A 14,653-nucleotide genomic window follows, 5' to 3' on the forward strand; every position below is an offset into this window, starting at 1 on the left:
TTTTCAATGAAACATCCAAACCATCACCCCCATGTTCTTTTACAATGAAATATAATCCAGGCATTACGGCCACACTCAACGCGTCGAAAATGTTAAAGAAAATAAATTAATTAATCACTAGTTCGAACTTTTTTTGAAGATTTAGAGGAACGAGAAAATAGAACTGTCAACATGTAGATACCAAAACCGAATGAGATTTTACCAAATGCCTTGGGGTCTTGTAAGGTAGCCAGAGTATGACTGTAGATGTCGCCAAGGGAGTAAGCCAGGCTACGCAGCTTGCAGCTCAGGTTTTCAAGCATGGTCTTGATGCTGTGGTCGAGGCCAAGAGACAGCTTGTTCAGGCTGCCGATGCACCCGCCCGTGTTGTTGAGCAGTCGCGCCACTGGCAAGCATCCGATCGGACTCACATTGATTACGGCAAACTTTCTTGCGCCCATCTTGTAGAGATCCTAATGTGCATACATCACACACACAGTGCGAATTGAGTTCTAAATGTTACCCAAAAACGAATCCATATTATATTAATATAGTTAACATGTGGTCCCGTACAAGAATTGGACCCATATATCAAACACTGTAATATTACTATTATAATGATAGAGGATGCATGTAAATCCCAAAAAACTATAAACAAATAGAACTTGGTACAACAATTGCTAAATTAAATCTGGATATACATGACCGAATTGATGAGGACAAGCAAATGGAAGAGCATGCTGCCCTGTCTAATTTACAACAAATATTAAACAATAGTCGATGTCGTAAAGGGTCCTGGAATTTTAATATTTTGATCCTTTTGGACCTTTTTGACCATGCCAACGTTATTAGTGCCGTCGTGGTAGAGAACGGCACCAATAATATACAGTGACAGCGGTCGAAAAGTACATTCGTGTAATAAATTTTTTACTGGTCTATATGTAAAATAAATTTTCAAAAAAAAGACTAAAATGTTAAAAATACAGTAAAGGGTCGGTCAATGTAAAAAAGGTCAAGATGTGGAAGTATTGGCACCGTTATGACGGCCGAGTAGTTGGAGATGACAGTAGCGTAGAACGCAGCGACGTCATCGCCATCCCGGGATTGGCTCTGGCTGAACACGGACAGATCGTTTTGGCCTATTTCGAGAAGATAAAAGGACGTGGAGATAAGGTTGGCAGTCGCACGAGACCCTAATTTGGTCTCAATCTGAACCTTGGTGCTTTCCAAGTACTGCACCTGCTTCCTCAACGGAATGGTTCTTCCTGCACTCTGCATAGATATACACTAATTAGTCGTTGTAGTTGGATCATTGCAATGTTTTGTGACGCCACTACTAATCCTATGGCTGTTCATCATGACTTGAACTACCTCAGCAGATATAATCACTAAAGAGTCCTCGATCACCCATATAAAATTGACGATTTCTAAGAAATACTCCCTCCGTTTTATAATGTAAGATGTTTGACATTTTTGCTTGTAATATTTGACCATTTGTCTTATTGAAAAAACTATGAAAATATCATTTATTTCGTTTGTGACTTATTTTATTATCAAAAGAACTTTAAGCATGACTTGTTATTTTTTATATTTGTACTAAATTTTTGAATAAGACAAATGATCAAGAGTTAAAGAAAAAGTCAAACATCTTACATTATAAAACAAAGATAGTATTACCTACAGGGTCTTTTACGGTGCATTTTACTGGTAGTACTGCACTACTAGCAGAACTAATCTCAACCATTGACTAAAAATAGTATTGTTGTACTTTGTTAATTAATTGATTAGTAGTATGTTGTAATTTTGTTTTTTTTGCAATAAAGATCACAATAAAAAGGATGATATCACCCCTTTAAATTTTTACTCCATCTAATATTGTTGGTAGTATAATTTAATCACAGTCGTCCAATAAAAATAGATTAACGGTGTTGAGGAAATTATATTGCTAGTAGAATACGCCGGAGACGGACCCTTACATTTACAGACATACACTATTAGGAATGTGTATTTATTTCGTAGTGATTTTTCTTGTGTATTTTTTTAGTGCCATATATCTAATATAGTTGTAGTTATTAAAAGATCATAAATATCCACGTGAGTTATTGAGGAAGTACACTTACAGTGGAATCCAGAATGCCGGCTGCACCAGAGGCATAGTTGATTCCTCCACTAACAGCGGCCGAAACGAGAGCGTTGCTGTTTGCCGCGAGCGAGAGGTATGCTGGAGGACTCTCGTTGAACCCCACAGCCTTCGCTGCAATTTTGTTAGTTATATCAAAGAACAAATGACTCATCAGTTTAATCACAGAAGTAGGCCAAATTATGATATAGTACATTAGTTTAAAAATATAAGTATTTATAGTATTTATATCTTGTCCCACAAGGCCACAAATACAATTATTCACGCTATTATTTGTCACATCAATCACGTTAGTATTTGTCACATCAATAATATTTGTATTATAAATATATCGCTAGTAATTAGGATATAATATTGAGGTTTTCTATGGGAGTGCGTAGAAAGAACGATAGCAACCTGTTAGGATAGCCAATGGTAAAGATTATGAATATATTGAAATATTGAAAGCTAATATGGAATACTTCAAGCTGGCATCATCGTTCGGCCTAACCGCTTTTTGTCTCAGTTCCATTCTTCTACGGTACACGAGCACTGGCTTGTGATCATCGACAGCATCAGTGCCAACGCCGTCGTCCTCTACACCTGTTTTCCTCGACCTGCTGCCGCCATCTTCCATCTCCTCCTTCCATACCGAACGACGATAGAGGACCTGAATTTTTTACCTTATAGCCATTTTAGAAAACTTAAATCATATATAGACCTTTAAAAAACTTCAACAAAAAATTAATCTTTTTACTCCGCACCATGGTCATTGGCAGCGAGGTGGTACTCGGCACCAATGACATTAGCTTCGTACTTTTTATCTCTTAACTACTATGCGCAAGGTCTCGGCGCCAACGATTATGGTGCCTAAATGTTAGACGTCAGCGCCAATGACTGTGGTGCCCAAAAGTTATCGACTGTCAGATCCATTAGCAACATGGCCTATTGGATTTAGCCTTGAGGAGAGGGTGATTATGCCCGCTCTCCTACAACTAGCTAAGTCCCCTTGTAGCTTTTCTCTTAGTCAGATCGATTGCAAAGCTTGTTCAGGTATAATTTATAATCTCGACAACAAATTTCTATGACCCCTGTCCTTCTAGCTTTCGACTGGATCTAGTCATCTGCTGTGAATTTGTTGATTATCTTGAATCTGGAGTTGTTGATGATTGTATGTATGATGATGATTATCGTAGATCTGTTGATTATTCAGTTTATGCAAGTTGAAGCTATTCTTGAATCTGCTGATCTCTTGACAATTATTCTGGATCTTCCTTTGTTGATCCAAACTATTCTTGACTTGTGGATTAGCAATGGATTATTTTGGTGAGTCAAATCAACTTGTTCAAGCCACCAATTCATGTATCACTGCTGTTTCATCTCTTGACAGAAGTCTATGTACACATTATATCAAGAATCAACTAATTAACACAGGGTTATCAATTTACAACTGCAAGGAGTACCTATGAAGTCGGCAATGTTGTAGCCATTGCTGAACCGCCCGGTTGGGCGAGAGGTTGGGTCGTCGATGCCAAAGTAGTGCATATTGGCCCTGGGAACGTTTTCGCCGGCCAAGTTGTTGTTGTTGCCGGCGTCCACCAGTGAGTCGCCCAACACGAATACTGCCGGCACCTGCCGGGTAATCTTGCCGGCGCCGATGCCGGCAGCAATGGCACATAGCACTTGCATCGGCAACACGAGAATGCAAAGAGAAATACTCGCATTCATTGAGATGATCACACGCCACATGATATGTTTGGTCATGTTAAGCAAAGAAAGTGCCCGTCAGGCCGTACCATTTATACACTACAGTTGTAAGTTTTCGACGACATGTAAATATATAAACCAAACGTTCACATAAATAAATATTTCTGTTTTTGTTTATCTGCGTCAATCAGTTAGCGTGTTGCTGTCATACTTCGTCTCCAGTTCAACGTTCAACGGTACTCCAATAAATAAATATCAATTTCGTTGAGAGTTGGGATTTGGGTTTGACTCTTGGCAATGACTTATTGCCAGATCCCCTCCTACGCCACTACGATGGCCATGTTCTTCTGTTTGGTTTAGTAACTGTAACATCTCGAATTTGGACGCTGTCAACTCCCGAGAAAATAAATAATTGACTGTGTGACCATCTCGAATAATTATCACCGGTTGAAACTGCATGACGTTTTCCTAGAAATCATTTCTCGTATAAGAAATCGGATTTTTGAAGTTTTATTAATTTGGGTTCGAAAAGAAGTTCTTTTTCTTCTTTCTTCATTTTCACCTGGCGCTGTCTCTCTCCCGCTAGTCCCAGGGCCATGCCCGCGCACGCACCCAGCTGTGCTCGCGCCGTCGCCATCCACGCCTCGCACCGCGGCCCGCCCATCGCCTCACGCCGCGCAATGTCATGCCTCGTCACCGCGTGCCGTCGCCATTGCGGCCGCGTGCACTATGCAACCGTGCCTATCGTGTTGCCACCAGTCGCGTGCTCACGCCCATGCTTACTGAGGCCGTGTTCACCGGGGAATACAAGTTAACTTAGTCTTGGTTTCGCGCGTACGCTTTTCGAGCTGCTAAACGGTGTATTTTTTTAAAAAAATTCTATAGAAAAGTTGTTTTAAAAAATCATATTAATCTATTTTATTTTTTTACTAATTAATAATTAATTAATTATATACTAATTTATAACTGTGTTTTCCGCGTCGGGTAAGTTACTCGTACCCTTACCGAACACAGCCTGAGTTGGGATTTAGAGTTTGGTTGGGTCGTGTGATGGCGTATGCTGCTTCTGCATTATGGATGGTCATGGGTCAACCCGTAGTTAATTTAGGGTGAGCTATAGTTTAATAAAATAAATTAGGTTTCATCATAAAATAAAATTTAGTTTATTTAGTTGACCTATACTCGACTCTAGAATACCCACAGGTTGACCCACGACCATCTTATTGCGGTTTTACCTAGACACAAGAGGCGCTGCCTAACTTAGTTATGGGTAGGGCCAAAACCTATTGTGTGACGTGCTTGCATAGTGAGGGTTATTTGATGATTCCGGCAACGATTTCTTTTCGATGTGTCATGGAAGCATGTCGCATCATGGGGACTAGTGAGCCGAAAACCAAAAATCAAGTTATTAGGTTGTGCAGGGTATAGTGCAGCCGTCACTCAGAAATGGAAGAAACTTGCGAAAGAGAACATAAGCTCAAGGGCACCAATCTATACCCCTTCGTTAGCTCCTCCGAATCTCGGGATCGACATTTGTTTTAAGGGGTAGACTTGTCATGCCAAAGTATCAGAAACTGAGGAGTTTGATTCAATTCCTTGTTAGCCATAGTTGCTTACGCCTGAAATTGATCCCAGTTGCTCTCCATCATATCCATCTTGGTGGCCAATTCTTCCACGACCACACCAAGTTCATCCACCTTCTTCTCCACCTGCGGAATCCGCAACTCGATTGCCGACTTTAGCTCCTTGAAATCTGCTCGAGTCCGCTCTTCCATATCTGGACGCTTATGCTTGTACTCATCCATCTTGCACAACAGCAGGTCCAACTTGTGGCCTTGATCCATGATGCTCTTCGCCTACTTGGTAAGATATCGTGGCTTCCCAGGATGATCGACACACTCGCGCTCCGAATTCATCCAACCTAACTCGAGGGAGCTTACGCTTTTGCGGAGTCAGTGAAGAACACTACTCCCACTCCAAGCCAGGATTCATAGTCGAATCAAGAGAGTAATGCAGAGTGCACGAAAAGGAATGGAAGCTCTGATAGTAAGTTTGTTAGCTCTCGGGAAATCCAGAATGACACGGAAGAAAGAGATGGACAAGATCACTGGACATTCAACCGAATTCTCCGCACTGCCGCCGTGGCCACCACGATCAGTGTATTATTCTGGAAGCCAAATGTTTTGTTGTACATGGAACAGTAGATATAGCTCGACTCGCCGCAGCAAGTCGACCCACGCACACACGCTTACACGGCCCAGTCTGGCGTACTAACAAACGAATTACTCTTCTTCTCCCTTGCTGATTTCCAACGTATTCCTGCCACAGCTTCAGAGCACTCCTTGTGAATGTCTTCCTGATCGCCGGTGACATCTGGAGCAGTCATCTCTTGATCAGTAACATATTGTTGTTGTAAGATCATAGTCATGATCTATATTTTGTGATGAACAATTGGCTTGTAAATTGATAGATTTAGTTTGTAAACAGTTATTGTGTTGGTGTGAGTGTGTGTGACTAATGTGGGTCAGGTTGCGATATCTGTGCCCGGAAGCGGTTGGTTTGTCTCTGTGTGTGCAGGTGACTTGAGGTCAACTGTGGTCAATGGCTGGTGAGGACCATGACTAGGTTCAGAGAGGAACTAAGGTCTGGATGGTCGGGATGCGGACCATGACTAAGTTCAGGGAGGAACCGAGGTCTGGATGGTCGGAATGCCATGTGACATGGTTGGAATAGAGTCGTGATTCTCGGAGGTCAATACCGGTCACCGGCGGTGGGATCGTGACTAAGCTCAGGGAGGAGCTGAGGTCCGGACGATCAAGGATGCCGGGTGACAGTGTTGAATACGAGATGGCACATGGCGAGGAACACTGTATGGGATGGAGTCGTAACAGGTTTCACATGTTGCATGTGTAAGCATCGGAAAAATCACGAATTAAATCGGATCAAGATCGGATGAGAAAAAGCGAAAAGGAGTTGGTCGGGTACTGTAGCCGTGCGGGTTACTGTAGCGAACCCGGATTAATGTAGCAGAGTCGGACTACTGTAGCGACCGCGCACTGTTCATGTTCGGATACTGTAGCGCGCGGGTACTGTAGCACCGAGGTTTGGTTTTGGATTTTAATTAGAGATAATTTTGGAGATGAGTCCTACTAGGATAAGGAGTCTGATTCCTAGTCAGAGATAGATTTTGTTGACATAAATAGATACCGAGGGGTATGTCCTCGGTACGCTTTTGGAGATTTAGAATTAGAAAATTAGAGTTGAATAGTTGTTGATTCTAGATCAACAATTTTGAGAGGAGTGCTGTTGTTGCACTTTGTAAAGACTAGTTGAAGCAATAAAGTTGAGAGCATTCCATCTACAGATTCTGCTTTCATCTAACGGTATTTCTCTGGATCTCGACGATCTGATTGACGGCACAGGAGCAACACGATCAAGTTAATTTCAGGAGCGGCGTAACCAGATTGGCGGCATAGGACGGCGTTACCAGAGGTAATCGCAGGAGCGGCTAACCAGAGGTAATCTTTTATTCCGCGAAAGATTTTTGGGTTTTGGTTTTCTCTACCATTCACCCCCCTCTGGTAGGTCTGTTTAACTCTGTTTCGATCCTACAGTTGTGACTCTGAGAAGTGAAAAAAGGTATTGTTCACCTTTATTTCATTATATAAATATAAGTGTTTCTTCTTGTGTGACACGTGGTATTTTAGAATTTATGATGTGTTCTTCTATATTTTGCTTTGACAATTTGATATATACGTTATTTTCAAAAAGTTATGGATCCTTATTTTAAGCTGTTGTTGTGTTTCGATAAATTTTTAATATTGTATTTGCTCCTTTCCGTATTTGGTATTATCCGATTTCTTTTTCGTATCGGGTTCGTAGTTCCGATTTTGAAAAAAAAGAAAACTGGAAACGATGCACGTGGTTTCGGTCATCTCGGAACCGTACGTGGCAGGTCCTGGACTGAACGTGCAGAAACTTACCGAGGCCGGCGCGACAAGATCTCTCGCAAGATTGCCGGCCACCTCGACAAACTCTTCAAAAAACTGATAAACTGTGAACCGCTTGTGTAACTTAATCAAACATGCAATAATACCAGTTTTGTCGGCTCGAGGGGTTTTGACAGTCTTAAAATTAACTTGTTGGTCGGTCCGTTTGATCATATATATATATGCACACACAATCGCTCCATTTCATATATGCAGTGTACTAGCACATGCAACTACGCTGATCGAATGCGTGTATCGGTTACGTACAGTGTACATGTACTCAACTCCAACCCCTAACTTGTACTTGTCTCGAATGCTGACAATAAGGTGCATTAGAGCTCACGGTTTAGGGCTTCTTGGTTATTTTGCTAACCGCACCACCATATATGGTTGGAAGAACGGCATCGAGTTCCTTTTATATTAATTGTTTTCTCGTTTTCCATAATATTACCAAGATTTGCATAAGAGGTCTTGTAGTCTAATCAAGGATACAAAATCTGGACTGCTCATATACATATATATCCCGTGAACTCCGGAATTTTTAATATTTTGCAGCAAAAGGGGAGTCCCCTAAATTCTGGAATCTAACTAGCTAATATTATATGCCTAAGGATCTAAATAAATTCAGCACTTCTTTTATTTGTTCGAAATACACCGACTAGTCAAGCATCTGGGTGCATCAGGACAGGATTAATTTGTGGCTATATATACATACTCTTGTTGCTGAATTGCAAGCCAAGCGATCAGATGAGCATGTAAAATAAATAAATTCTTATAACGCTGTCCTAGGTCAGGCCAGAGGTTGGTTGTCTACGTGTATGGGCATAACCCGGCACAAAGCTGCTAAAGAATGATGCATGCCTCGTGTACCTGCCCAAAATACTGTGATATATATAAGACTTGAGCTTTTTTATTATTCTTAAATAGTATTTTAAAATAAAATACCACCTATTTTAGTATAAGTGTGGTACCTTGATATACCAAAAATGAGTTTTTTTATTATCCTTGAAAAAGTAACTCAAGGTACCACACTTTTTACATTAGTGTAAAAAGTGTGGTACCTTAAGGTACATTGTATCTTAAGATATAAAATTTTGGTACCTTAAGATACTTTTTATGGATGGTAAAAAAGCCCACAAAAAATTTGTACTAAATTTCATAGTACCCTGAGATAGTTTTCAAGGACAGTAAAAATGCTCATAATACTTAGAGTGAGGAAAATAAGTGATGTATACGGGCTTTAAAAATTGGCATGTCATATTTATGTCTGTACGGAGAAGACAGAAAAAGAAAGAAGAAAAACAATCTACAGATTTGTATCGAGCCAACACACAATCCATAAGCCATTGAGTATGTATAAAAGGTGTAATGTACATTGATGATATATAGTATATCATGTCTAGTTCTTGATAAGATGGAAAGATTTCGGAAATAGCAGTTAACTATTTTATTGACTTTGCTCCTAGATTACCTGTCTGCCATACGTGTTCAGACATAACTCAGCACCTTGCGATAGCTAGATCTGCGGCATGCCCATGTTACCATGGGCAGATATCCTACTTAGTCCGGACAATTTGTCCGGTTCTATGAACACGGCAAATGCCAGGTCCGGCTGAGTCGATGATAAGGCCAACACATACCTAGGAACTTGCACTTTGTCTTACACAATTGGGTGTAGATTATACATATGCTGGAAGCATCCTGGCTAGGTCCCAGTGGATGATGAAGAGAGAAAACCTGGTGGCAGGTGAGTCTCCCTGATTTTTGTCATGGACGGTTTGATCATTTCTGGCTGTTCCCTAGATCAGCATAACTCAACCACGATGCGTATCTAAGATGATAAACGAGTGGATTGTATGGTGTTTTGTGCATGGTTATCACAGTTTTTGTTTTCAATTAATTGGACGGTGGATCAATTTGCATCCTCATATATCCATCGTATGGATACAGCGTGCCCTTCTGAATTTTCATTAATTCAAGCCGGAACCCTAAGTCTGATGGATACAAAAATAAACTACTCTCCAGTAACATAAGAAAGAAACCATTTCTTCACTTCTACAAATACTGACAGAATTGCTGTAATATAAAGTAAAATTTAGTTCACTCCATGCACTCGAACATGATTTCACTCGTAAGTAGTTCCAATCTTTATTGGTAGGCCGGAAGCTCTCATGGCTTTATGCGCAACAAGAAATTTTTGGAATTTTTAATTTCATTTATTAAATTATTTACCATTTTAATTTTCCGTCTCAAAAAATCACAAGACTAGCCTCCTGCCGCTCTCCTAGAGGGCGGAATGCTGACGTGGCGTACGGCGCGGCGCCCGGGCGGGATGGCCGTTAGGGCCGGGGGACGGATTTTTGCACCAAGCCCCCTTCCGCCCTTACGGAGGGCGGGAAGGGGGTAAGTGCAAAATTCGCACAGCCGGCCGACACGCCCGCGGGGAAGGGGGCCTAGCCATTTTGCAGGCGGCCCCCTGCCGCCTTCCGTAAGCACGGTTTAGGTTAGTTTGGCTAATTACTGTTAGGAAAATGGTTAGATTTAGGTTAGTTTTATGTTATATTGTTTAATGTTATATTTAGTACTAAATTAAGGTAATATTTTATTAAATTGGTTTTGTATATACAACTTAAAAGAAAATATAGAAAATATGTTCCGAATGTTAATAAAAGTTAAAAGCAAAGTTAAAAATTATCTAGGTTCGATTTAGGAAGTATTGTTTAATGTTATATTTAGTAATAAATTAACCTTCGTATTAAATTGGCTTCGTATATAATAAGGTCATTAAAAGATATATCGAAGTAAAGAAAAAATATTCCGAATGTTAATACAACATAATAGCAAAGTAAAATTGTAGCACATGAGAACGACAAAACTAGAGAAAGAACATAATGGTGCAAGAAGCAAAAATGTAGTGCGATTCCATCGCTCAATTCGGGAAACATTATATTACAACAAAACTCAAATCGGGATACAATCGTTGAAAATACGTTACGATCATCTTTGGAGTTGTCCCCTTGAGCGTCGTTGTACCGGTGATCATTCGTGGTACTCCTTCTCTCTCTTGTACTCATGACATGTTTCGGCTTTAGTTATTTTATGGCCGTAGTACTCAGGCATGACTTCATCGATCCACGCAGTGAAACAACACGCTCTTTGGTTCCCCTAAAATACCGGAGATGCTCCCAAAGGAGGTTAACAAAGATAGAAATGTGGAAGGCATAATGTCATATTGGGATGATGTTTACTTACGGTGTGGTTATCGGTTATGTTTGGACAAAGGAAATATCTCCTCCCATAACTCTGTGGTTCGAATGATGTAGTCATCTGGCAACGATTTCCACAACTGCATATTGGACGTTCGACCCAATCTGGTATGCCGAATGAATTATTCCTCCAATCAAGTGTAGCGGCTTCTACACGCCGTACGTCCTCCATCCCTGCTTGAAGGAGTTGTGAGGGGGTTTCTGGCTGCGTAATTAATGAACCTGCGGCAGAAATTCTCTCTGTATCTATCCACCGTAAGAAGTTACATTGTCTTTGTTCAACCTGCATGAAAATAAGAATAATGTTAATCTATAAACTAGAACGTCCGGCAATACATATATCTAGAAGAAATGGTACTTACAACGAGATCGTCGTTGACAATGCAAGGGTAAACGAAGCATCATTGGCCGAGAATTCACCGTGAAATAGATCTTACAACCTGGCAACGTTCGCCGCAGTTACATTCGGGATGTTCCCTCCACATTGGTAGTCCGTTGGGATCGACCCACCAATCGCGATTCTCGGCCGCTATACGCCGTGTGTGTTCAGCCTTCCTTCTGCGGTAGTCAGATATATGTTCACTTCGTGATAGGGGCGTGAGTCATTGCGGGTGGGATTCTTTCTATCAACCCATTGAATAAATCTACATACTGGGTTTTGGTACAAATTTTGAAAAACGATTTAGATGGTAGGTACTTATGACAAACGTTGGGATAGGTGTTGTGGTCAACCATACCTGAGTCAAGTTTGCACATCTAAAGAACCTCCTCCCTGGACTTTCATTGTGCATCGAGGCCATTAGGATGCATCGGTCATCACAATAGCAGAATGGACGATCACACCATGGTGACATACGGCCAGCGAAAGGATCCTTTCGCCACTGGAGATGCTCAACGAGCGGAGTCTCTCCCATGGTAAACAAGGAATTGATGATAAGCTTGTTTGTCCGGGTGGTGTGTGAATGTCGTCGCTGTTATAACGAGCGGCGTCGAAAGTTTGTTGTCGTGATGCGTTCAAAGTTGATTGCGACACCTCGAGCAGGGGCTTTCGTTCGGCCGAGTGAGTTTCTGCTACGGTTGCTGTAACTGGTTGGACATGACACGACAACTCGGAAAGGGCTGTCACGCCCACGCGTAGGGGTAGAGGCTTATCTAGGCGACATTGAACTTTCAGCGCATCGATATATACAATTCTCACTATCCACACGAGTGACGACAATCTACTTTCGGTGCCTCACTGTGCATCGTGTCAGAACGTGCAGACGCTGAGCTTCACGACATTCAACTTTCGGTGCCTCATTGTGCATCGTGTCAGAACGTGCAGACGCAGAGCTTCACGGCATTCAACTTTTGGCGCCCCTCGACTTTCGGTGCCTCACTGTGCATCGTGTCAGAACGTGCAGACACAGAGCTTCACGACATTCAACTTTTGGCGCCCTCTAGCTATAAGAGCAACGACCTTCGCACACCAACCAAACAAACCATCGTACTAATTAATTCCTTCTCTACCATCGGAGTGCCTCCATTCGATGAAAAGCTAGAAGATTATGCACAATAGGTAAATTTTGGTCACCAGCCAGCTTTTTCGGTTTCTTTCAGTACTTCAATAGATTTCTATGGTGAAATCTTGAAATGCAAATGTACTGGAAGAAATTGAAAAGGCTATTGGCGATCCAAATTTACCTGTTAAGCATAGTCTGCTTTACCTGTTAACCATAGTCTGCTTATGGATAGAGAGCATTAAGGATAAATTGTTATTGTGATGGTTAATACACCTTACAAGCAAGGTAACAACCATATCATATATTAAATTCTGTATGTACTTTCGATTTAACGGTAATATTTGCTAGTGTTTCCATACTTGAGGCACCGAAAGTAGATCTGTCGTTTAGTTCAATTTTCCCAGTTTATGTGTCTTTTCTGTTCGGTATTGAAGTTAATTTATTTCTAATATTGTATGGTTAAGCACCGCTAGAAATGTCATGTTACTTGAAATAATCGTTGTTCGATGAAATGTATTTGTAATACGGTGTGTTTGAGGTGTCGAACGCCATTGGTGGAATACATGGGCGGCATAATAAACGACTAACGCTATTTCTGTGATGTTTTGAATCGGAAAATTAAAATGATAAATAATTTAATAAATAAAATTAAAAATTCCAAAAGTTCTGCGCAACAAGACGGAATTTCAAACGAAAATCGAAGAAAAAAACTTGTTCCTGTGAAAGTTCTGCAAAAAATAGCTTTTTGAAGCAATACGGGTTTAATGTGGAATTCAGAGCTTATACACCTTCGAATAAAACAAACATATCATTTCACTTGTTAAACCCAAATTAAACAACACATGCAACAGTTTTAGGTGACATATATAGCACTCATGGGGTGATAATGTGGCTTGTGATTGGAACACTTCCTAAGTTCTAGAATGTTTTAAACAAAAAAAAAGTTCTAGAAAGTTATAAAAGCTGTTAAAAAAAATTGGAAGTGTTCTCCTTTCTCTTGTATTTTTCTTAAATGACGTAAATTTTGTACAGTGAAATAAAATGTAAATAGGGAATATATATATGGTGCATTGTTTAGTAGTTTGTACTCGTCTACTACCAGCTCGGTTACAAAATATTAGCATTTACATTTTTTTTAATATATGTTAGTGTTAGTTAGAAAGATTCCCTTTTAATTATTTTGGTGTTTATTTACAAACTTTGAATTGTTTAGAATCGCTTTAAATGGCTGGGAACATCATTGAAATAATTAATGAGCATTATGTAAATCAATGCAAAAAATACTTCTATTATGATGCAAAATTTAAACCGTACAAATACTTATATCTGAAAAACACAGACATTAATTTTTTAAATAAAAATTATTCTATTTTTATCAAAATTGTACTTTTAACAAATATTAAATTGCTTCCAAGTTAAAATTTCATGATACCCTCTTCTCCATAAGATGCAACACTGCATGTTATCCCAACTTTACAGGGTGCTATACCCATGTTGCACAAACCGACAAGCCAGCAGTCTAACCCACCATCTCAACCCGCAAAGTCTCTAACACATAATGCTTAAAGTGAACGAAGCAATCAGCACGTAACTCGAGCCTAAATCACCATCAAGTTAAAGAAATACTTTGTTTTAACCCATAATTAATAAATCTGAACCCACGTATAAAGCTAAACCATGTGTATTGATGTACAGATCAATCTTGCTATATAAACTAAGGCCACGTTCTAATATTTTTATCATATGAGCTAATATGTTTCCCTATTAGCATATTTTTCAAATTACTAAACCCTGTATTTCATATATAAGTTGTGCGAAATATTCAAATAAATCTATTTTGAAATTTTATGATAGTTAATAAATAACTAAATATACACTACGTTTCCTGTTTTACATGTAAAAAAAGCTGTAGCTCGCAGCTGTTTAGAACGCGGCCTAGGATTCCTATAATATTGTATTCAGAGAGTACTATAAGATCTATATATAATTATACGCCACCCTATATCGCGGTGCACTAATCACACACTAATCAGTGGTCACTCACTTGCTCAACTCACACGCTAATCACTACCAGCTAGGTTGCAACTTGCA

At 40.1% G+C, this 14,653-nt stretch overlaps 1 long non-coding RNA gene across 1 annotated transcript; it reads left to right on the plus strand.

Annotated features, from left to right (window-relative positions):
- The first annotated feature begins 7,051 nt into the window (after positions 1 to 7,051).
- LOC107305163 lies at positions 7,052 to 8,077 on the plus strand. Its single transcript, XR_001551265.2, has 3 exons — positions 7,052 to 7,323; positions 7,420 to 7,444; positions 7,688 to 8,077. It is a non-coding gene; the product is annotated as an uncharacterized LOC107305163 (long non-coding RNA).
- Positions 8,078 to 14,653: the final 6,576 nt, after the last annotated feature.

The sequence above is a fragment of the Oryza brachyantha genome, chromosome 10, assembly GCF_000231095.2.
Source record: "Oryza brachyantha chromosome 10, ObraRS2, whole genome shotgun sequence".
Classification (NCBI taxonomy): domain Eukaryota; kingdom Viridiplantae; phylum Streptophyta; class Magnoliopsida; order Poales; family Poaceae; genus Oryza; species Oryza brachyantha.